The sequence below is a fragment of the Cynara cardunculus genome (assembly GCF_001531365.2).
Source record: "Cynara cardunculus var. scolymus isolate 2C chromosome LG 5, CcrdV1, whole genome shotgun sequence".
NCBI classification, from domain to species: domain Eukaryota; kingdom Viridiplantae; phylum Streptophyta; class Magnoliopsida; order Asterales; family Asteraceae; genus Cynara; species Cynara cardunculus.
The window spans coordinates 30,131,180-30,139,350 of NC_037532.1; positions in this window are offsets into that span (position 1 = coordinate 30,131,180).

Consider the following 8,171-nt stretch of genomic DNA (forward strand, 5'->3'; position numbering starts at 1 on the left):
ACACCAAACCCTAGGCCCTTTCATCTGTACTGTAGCAATCCAATTAAGAGAAAGAATCTCTCATTGCAATAGAATAAATCAATTCAATTCGTAAAATACTAGCAGGTGTTTGGTTCGTTGGACTCCGACAGAATCGGATCAGATGAAATTGGAATGATTAATTCTGTTAACCGAATTTCATTCTGACGTTTGGTTTACCCCATGGAATAGAATTGAATTCAAAACATTCCTTAACCATGGATTTCATTATTCCTTCATAAAAGACATGAAATTGAATTCCGTTCCTGCCAATATTTTTAAAATGTCAAAAATACTCTCATAGAACCGTAGCCGCTCTCGTTTACGTTCTTTTATCACCTTCACCATCTTGCTTCCTTTGGACTCTCTCTTCCATGACCGACTTCACTTCCTGAACTCTCTAGCTGATGTGGAAGATCCCCTTCTCCTTTTTTTTCTTATAAGTTTGCTAGTATGGATGTAATAACCAACTTTTGACCTCAGAGTAAATAGTTAATGTTGGTAGGTAAAGTAGAAATATGACCTTGGGCGTAGGGACTAAACTGTAAATAGTGGATTTTAAGGAGTGGGTTTTTATTTCTTTTCTCATTTGTACGACTGTAGATTTGAAGGGCATTATAGGGGGTTTAAAGCTCTATCTCAGTAAGATCACCTTCTTCTTAATTTTTCCTCTTCTTTTAGTGAAATGTGGATTGGGGTTTAGGGTTCTATCGCTTTGGTATGATTAATAGACTGGAAATTTGGTTATGGAGTAAAAACCCCTTTGAAAGTGGAGTTAAATCCGAGAGGTTGGTCTAAATCAATCTCTTATGTCCAAGGAAAAAAATAATAATTTGGGAAGAAGCAACTTTCTATTAAACATTTTGATTCATTCCCTACTCGATCTCATAGATACATATCGAATTCTGCAGAGTATTTTATGGGTTCTCTGGGAAAATATGTTGGTTTAACCGCACCAATCCATCCCCAACTTGGTGGTTAACCTTTGGGGTGAAATCAATCTGTATCTCCATGAATCCAAGTGATCTAATCGATTGTTGTGTTATTCATGAGATCCCATGATCGATTTAGTCTAGAAAAGATGTGCGAAGAAGTTTATGTCATCTCTAATGTAGTTATGCACCCTAATGTTGGCAGAAATTGACAATAGAAATAGTATTTTGACATTTCTCCTATTATAAATTTTTTTAGTTGTTTTACTTTTTTTTTTAGATAAAAACGCTGAAAGTGGAAAGCGTTTGATCAAACAATTACGTATGATGTTGTTATTTTGTTTACATATGAATATTTGATACTCTATAAAAGCAAATTTTGAAAAGATGTGAGATTAAAACATGAACCATTTATCGATCAAATGTGGTGTTTAACATATTTGATAAAAAAAAACATCTTATATTAACAGGGGAAAAATCCCCAATTTCCTGTTGGGGATCCCCGTCCCCCATGGGAGATAGGGATGTGGATGTGACCATATTCCTCATTGGGGATGGGGATGGGGAACGGGACGAGATGGAGATTGGGGTCTATGCCCCATTCAAATGCCTATTGGACCTCAAGTGAGTTTCCTCTTGTTTTTTTTTTGGTGTAATAAAAGATTATATCTTAGCCATGTTAATATTGTCTATTAGTTCAAACCCTTGTTCGGGCTTCATATTCATTAATTGTTTACTTTAAGGTGTGTGTTCTTCAAGCATGTGTGTGTAAAGTGGAATTTGATCAACAGGAGGTGTGGACCTGGATGGAGTACTTGAATTCATTTCATGTAGCTCATAACAAGGGCAAGTTTGAGCCCAAATAATTGGTAACAAGTGTGCATGGTCATAAGTGTGTTCAATAGTTGCAACAGGTGTTAGTGTTTTACATCCTAAGTGTGTATGTTGTTTTTTTCTTTACGTTTAATGAAGTGATTCAACGTCTATTCTTGTGTTAGAGGGAATTCACTAGACCTTTGGTCTAACCCTCACTTTGTATAAAACTGAAAACCTTTTTCAGAGAAAAATCATGTCGAGAGCTCTAACAAGGGCATGGGAAATGTGTAAGCTGGAGACTTGAAGTGAGGGCATCTTATTCTAGTTAGACAGTCGCCCATAACTTAAATTCTATTTTTGTAATAATCTCAACAGTGTTACTTTATTTCCGCTGCAAGTCTTGGGATCATGTTGAATTTGTAGACTTATTTCAGTATCTATATTTACCAATTTGGACAATGGTTATGAATGGTCTATTTCAAATTTCTGGTTGTTACAAGTGGTATCAGAGTCATTGTTTAAGGGATCTAGGTGTTCTAGGATCATCTAGACTTAGACTTATAGAGAATGTGGGGTTGAGATTTAAGGATGGGAAGAAGAATGAGGCATAATCAATGGCATTTATGATAGGGTTGAAAGGACTAACATGTAAGGTAATTTCAAAATCAGATATGGCCAATGTCATTGTGAAATTACAGGTTCATGTGTGTTCTCGCATACCTTGTTGTGGTTTAAGTGATTATTAATTGTGTATCGTGTAATTTCAAAATTGTGAAAGATGTCTCGTTGGTCAAGAAGGACTGCTTCTGTGACACCTGAAGGAGGAAATTGTAACACCCTGCCAATGTTTTTCCTGTTATCTAGCCATAAACTATACATATTATTCGAGTACTCAACGTGGCTTATAGATCGGTCTATTACGTATAAACTCAATGTCATCAAAATACAATCATTAATATATTTTTTAAACACACTACAACCATATTGATCTCAAACCACTGCAACTAATTTTGAGGTTAATATCTGTAATATAACAACGATGAAATACATAAATGTATGAATCACTTTGTTGTCATCATAATAACACATCTATAAGCTCTTCTTTGCCGAGTCAAATCTCTAAGACATATGCACATACTTTTTAAGCGGAAGCCGAGTGAGTAATGGAATTCTTGAAGGATGTAGCATTAATGTGGATGTACATCTTATCACATTGTTTTTTATCCCAAGTTGACGGGGGAGTTCGATGTGATAGCTGGATAGACTGGTTGGCTAGTAACAACACCTATGTTGGATAGACTGGTTGGCTAGTAACAACACCTATATTATGTGCAAGAAGGAAATGATTCGAATTACTCTACCGGGTGAATGGGGGGCTGTAATATACGGTGATTAGTGGGATATGAAGTCTTGTTTATTCTCAGTGTTGAAAGCGAAAAAGGTGCCAAGGATTAGTTTCGTCGCTTAAAACCGTCCTTAATACCTGCGTTTTCTAGTACTGTTTTACTGTAATGAAATATGCATTCTAATATAAAGATACTTCAAATTTAAAATGTTATGATTTATCTTTGATATCTCGAAAATGAAATGTTGAAAATTTGACGGAAATCAGGTAATTAATACTTTATTAGCAATGAGTAGATCGTATATTTGAAAAATATTTGTTACAAGATATATTAAAATAAAAATTGTCGTAATCTTTAAGAAAAAAATAAAACAAAAAGTATGCCGGGCTTTGTTTAACCAGTCAAGAAGACGACTTAAGGGTTGAATAAGTCATCCACTAATGTATATAACCATTTGAGAAATGGTTTAAAAAGTCAAAAATTGTTGAAAAAGAAATACACTAAATCTTGGTCAAACGTAATAATGTAAAGCCAACGGTTTGACATAATCTTTATAAGAGATTTAGGGTCCATCGTTTCGTTTTCAGAATCCAAAAGAATGTGATAGTATTAGAATGAAAAATACTTTGATGATATTTGGTTTGCGGATTAAATGAATTAGATTATGTTAAATTCCACGGTTGAGAGAATTTGAACATTTCTAAACACAAGTGAATGAATTGAATTCCATACATTGGCAAATGTAACAGGTTATATAATTTGATTTTAAAGAACAAATGACTTTTGTGTCCAATTTAACTAACACCCCCTCCCCACTGGACCGCCCACACCACCGTTATTGTTTGTCGTCACAACCACCACCCACCCCACTCCACCACCATGACCATGCTAATACTGTTGCAGTCATGCCCACCACCCACTCCACTCCACCACCATGACCATGCTAATACTGTTGCAGTCATAGCCACCACCCACCCAACCACCATGACCATGCTACTACTGTTGCAGTCATGCCCACCACCACCCCACCCCACCCTCAACCCTACCCTTCACCCACGCTCCCAATCACCATGCCACCGCCATTGCCATCACAACTGCCACCCACCCCTCTGCCCCCACCAATTAGTATTATCATTCTACTATATCTATAGTTTAAGCAAAAAAGTATGAGCATGTAATAATAGGTATTTTGGTCACTTATGGTCATTTCATTCAATTTTGAAAGGTACATTATGTCAAACAAAAATAGAGATTCCAATTCTTTTGAGAGATTTAATTTCAATCCATAACAACCAAACACATGGTCAAATTTCATTCTAATTTCTTCGAAGGCAAATTGTTTTGATAAATTCCAATTCCACCAAATTTAATTCTTTGAACAAAACGCCCGTTAGATTTGTTTGGAAGGATTTAGAATCTTTGATGTGTCTTGTTTGTAGGATTGATAATGAAACAGAGTTCCATTATTTATTAAAAAAATTATAAAAACAAATTATAACAAAATTATTAATCGATTATTACAAAACAAGAGTTTTTATTAATCGATTATTACAAAACAAGAGTTTTTAATATATTCTAAAACATTATTTACAAAAATATTCCTATTAAATTCGTGAAATACCAACAATTTAATTCCAAGCTTTTCTTTAAACTAAACACGAGACTAGAATAAACTTCAATTCCAGATTTCATGGGTACCGACAAAACGAAACGAGTCATATGATTTCCAAATATAAAATATATACTTTTACTAAATTCTATAATCAGAAATTAAGCTGAATGACCAAATTTTTTAACCGAAATTATATAAGAACTATACATTAAAAGGTAAATTGATATTTTAAGGCAATTTCAAAAATAACAATGTTTTTGTATTTTAGTATATAATGTTAAGGTACATTTTTGTCGTTTAGACCGTTAATTCTCAAACCCGCAACAAATTATCCATTGGTTGTTTAAATATCGTGATCTAATCTATTGTAATATATATATATATATATATATATATATATATATATATGACAAGATTATACCCGTCAATCGATCACTTAATATGCACGACAATAATACCTTGTGAAATATCAATGACAAATCACATGGCCCACCATTAAAATTACAGATAAATAAAAACTAGCTTGATTATCGAATTTATACACAAATTTATTTATTGATGACTAAAAGGGTACTCGCGTAATATAACGAGATATATCTTGATTTTAATATTTTATTTTATTCTTCATCTCAGTTGATGTTATAGTATGATCTTATGTGATTTTGAAAAAACGATAATGTTTTTATTTTTAAATAAAATATAAACTTGAAGATATAAAAATTTGATAAAAATATATCGATATTAATATCAAATTAACTATTTAAAATTCATATTTTTGTGTAATTTTTTAATTTAATTTTTTTTATTATAATTTAATTTAGGTTCAATAATGAAGTAATTTATATTTGGTTTAATAATATAATTTTCTTATAAGAATAATAATTAATTATTTTGTTAGAACTCGATAATTATTTTAAAATGAGATGTTTATCCTCTATTTGATTATGTTTATCCGCAGTTAGTTACACGAATTCAAACATGTAGCTTTAGTAAGTTGTACTTACACATAATTTACTTGTAATCTTGAATTTTAAGTAATATGCATCAATATACAGTACTTCATGCATAAAATTATTTTTAAGAGTTTTTGTCAAATGCTTTATAATATAGTATAAATTATCGTTATATTAAAAAATTGTTTTCTAATATTTAGTTTTAATTAACGTATTTTTCTAATTTTAAATTTTCATTTTTACCTTTTTATTAAATAAATTAAGATTAATTATTTTTGATGATGTCATGATGATTGTAACATGAAGTAAGAAATAATAAGTTATGATTTTATATATATATATATATATATATATATATATATATATATATGTATATATATATATATATATATATATATATATATATATATGTATATATATATATATGTATATATATATATATATATATATGTATATATACACACACATATACTAGAAGGTTATTTGGCAATGTAGCGAAATAAATTTTGATTTTAATATTTTATTTTATTATTTATCTCAGTTGATGTTATAGTATGGTCTTATATGATTTTAAAAAAGCAATAATGTTTTTATTTTTGAATAAATTATAAATTTGAACATATCATAAAAATTTGACAAAAATATATCGATATTAATATCAAATTAACTGTTTAAAATTCCTATTTTTTTGTGTAATTTTTCAATTCAATTTTTTTTATTATAATTTAATTTATGTTCAATAATGAAGTAATTTATATTTGGTTTAATAAATTAATTTTTTTATAAAGATAATGATTAATTATTTTATTAGAACTCGATAATTATCTTAATTATATTTTAGATTTTTCATATTTTAAAATGAGATGTTTATCCTATATTTGATTATGTTTATTTATAGTTAGTTACACAAATTCAAACATGTTAGTTACACAAATTCAAACATGGAGCTTTAATAAGTTGTACTTATGCATAATTTACTTGTAATCTTGTATTTTAAATAATATGCATTAATATATAGTATTTTATGCATAAAAAATAATTTTTAAATTTTTTTATCAAATACTTTATAATATAATGTGTATATATATAGATTGAATCACGATATTTAAACAACCTAATTTAATTTAAAAGCCGGTTTGAGAAAATCGTAACCCAATTAGAATATATTTAATTGAGCTCACTATTAAATTAAGAATTAAACCAAAATAGTTGACTTTTTTATATATTTTTAATACTTAAAATCACATTGACCTGAATGAGTTGGATTAGATTTGACGGTTGGATCATGTGATGCCAAATTAATTAAAATAATATAATCGATCTCATCATCACCAATTCTCAAGTAATATTTATTTAATTATTAAAATATTACAAGTAAACTTTTGACTTATATTACTTACCACATACGCAATTTTGTATAACGTCGATCTACATATTTTAAAAATATTTTTTTATTATTAAATTCAAAAAATAATTTCTTTTATTTTAAAATACATGTGGAAGTAAAAAATAATTATAAACAAGTAGGGAAGGATCCAAATTTTTTTTCAAACAGTTGCACCATTTGACTATAGGAAACAAATATCGGGTTACAAAATTATAATTGGTTTGTTGGTTAGTTTATTGTTTTTCATATGTGAGGTCTTGTGTTTAAGTCTTTTATTGCATTTTTTTTTCAGAAACATAATAAATCTGAAATTAAAAGCTAAAAACTAAGAAAATGATACTAACGGGTTTCGAACTCGGGTCTGAAATGCAGTGACGTTCCCAGAATTTTTTTAAACGGTGGCACCATTTGACCATAAGAAAAAAATTATAGGAAATTTTTTTCAAACGGTGACACCATTTGACTATAAGAAACAAATATACATAATTTTTTTTCAAACGGTGACACCATTTGACTAAGAAAATGACACTAACATGATTAAGACTTGGATGTGTGGTGGAATAAAAGTCTTGCAAACCAACTCTACCAAATAAAACTTGTTATCATTGTAGTTTTAAAATACATACGGTGGCACACAACAAATTAATACAGTTGTACCGTTCACGAAACCTAAATTTTTTACCCTTCGACGGAGAAACGATACGGTGGCACGTGCCACCCATGGCACTTAACTCGGTGCGCCAATGCTGAAATGAAAGAAAACCTTGCAAACCAACTCCACCAAAGAAAACTTGTATTCTTATTGTAGTTTCAAATTGTATATGGTGGCACACGATATATTGATACGGTTGCACCTTTCACGAACCTAATTTTTTTTACAATATAACGGAGGAACGAAACGGTGGCACGTGCCACCATAACCACTATACTAGGTCCGTGCATGCAAACAAGATTCAAATTAAAATTTTACTGATATTTATATCATTAAATTGATAATTATAAATTTTATATGATGAACCCTTTGATAACAATAAAAAGTTAATTAGTAAGAAGACTAAAAATAATCATATAATAAATATAATGTACAATATATAACACACAATAGTT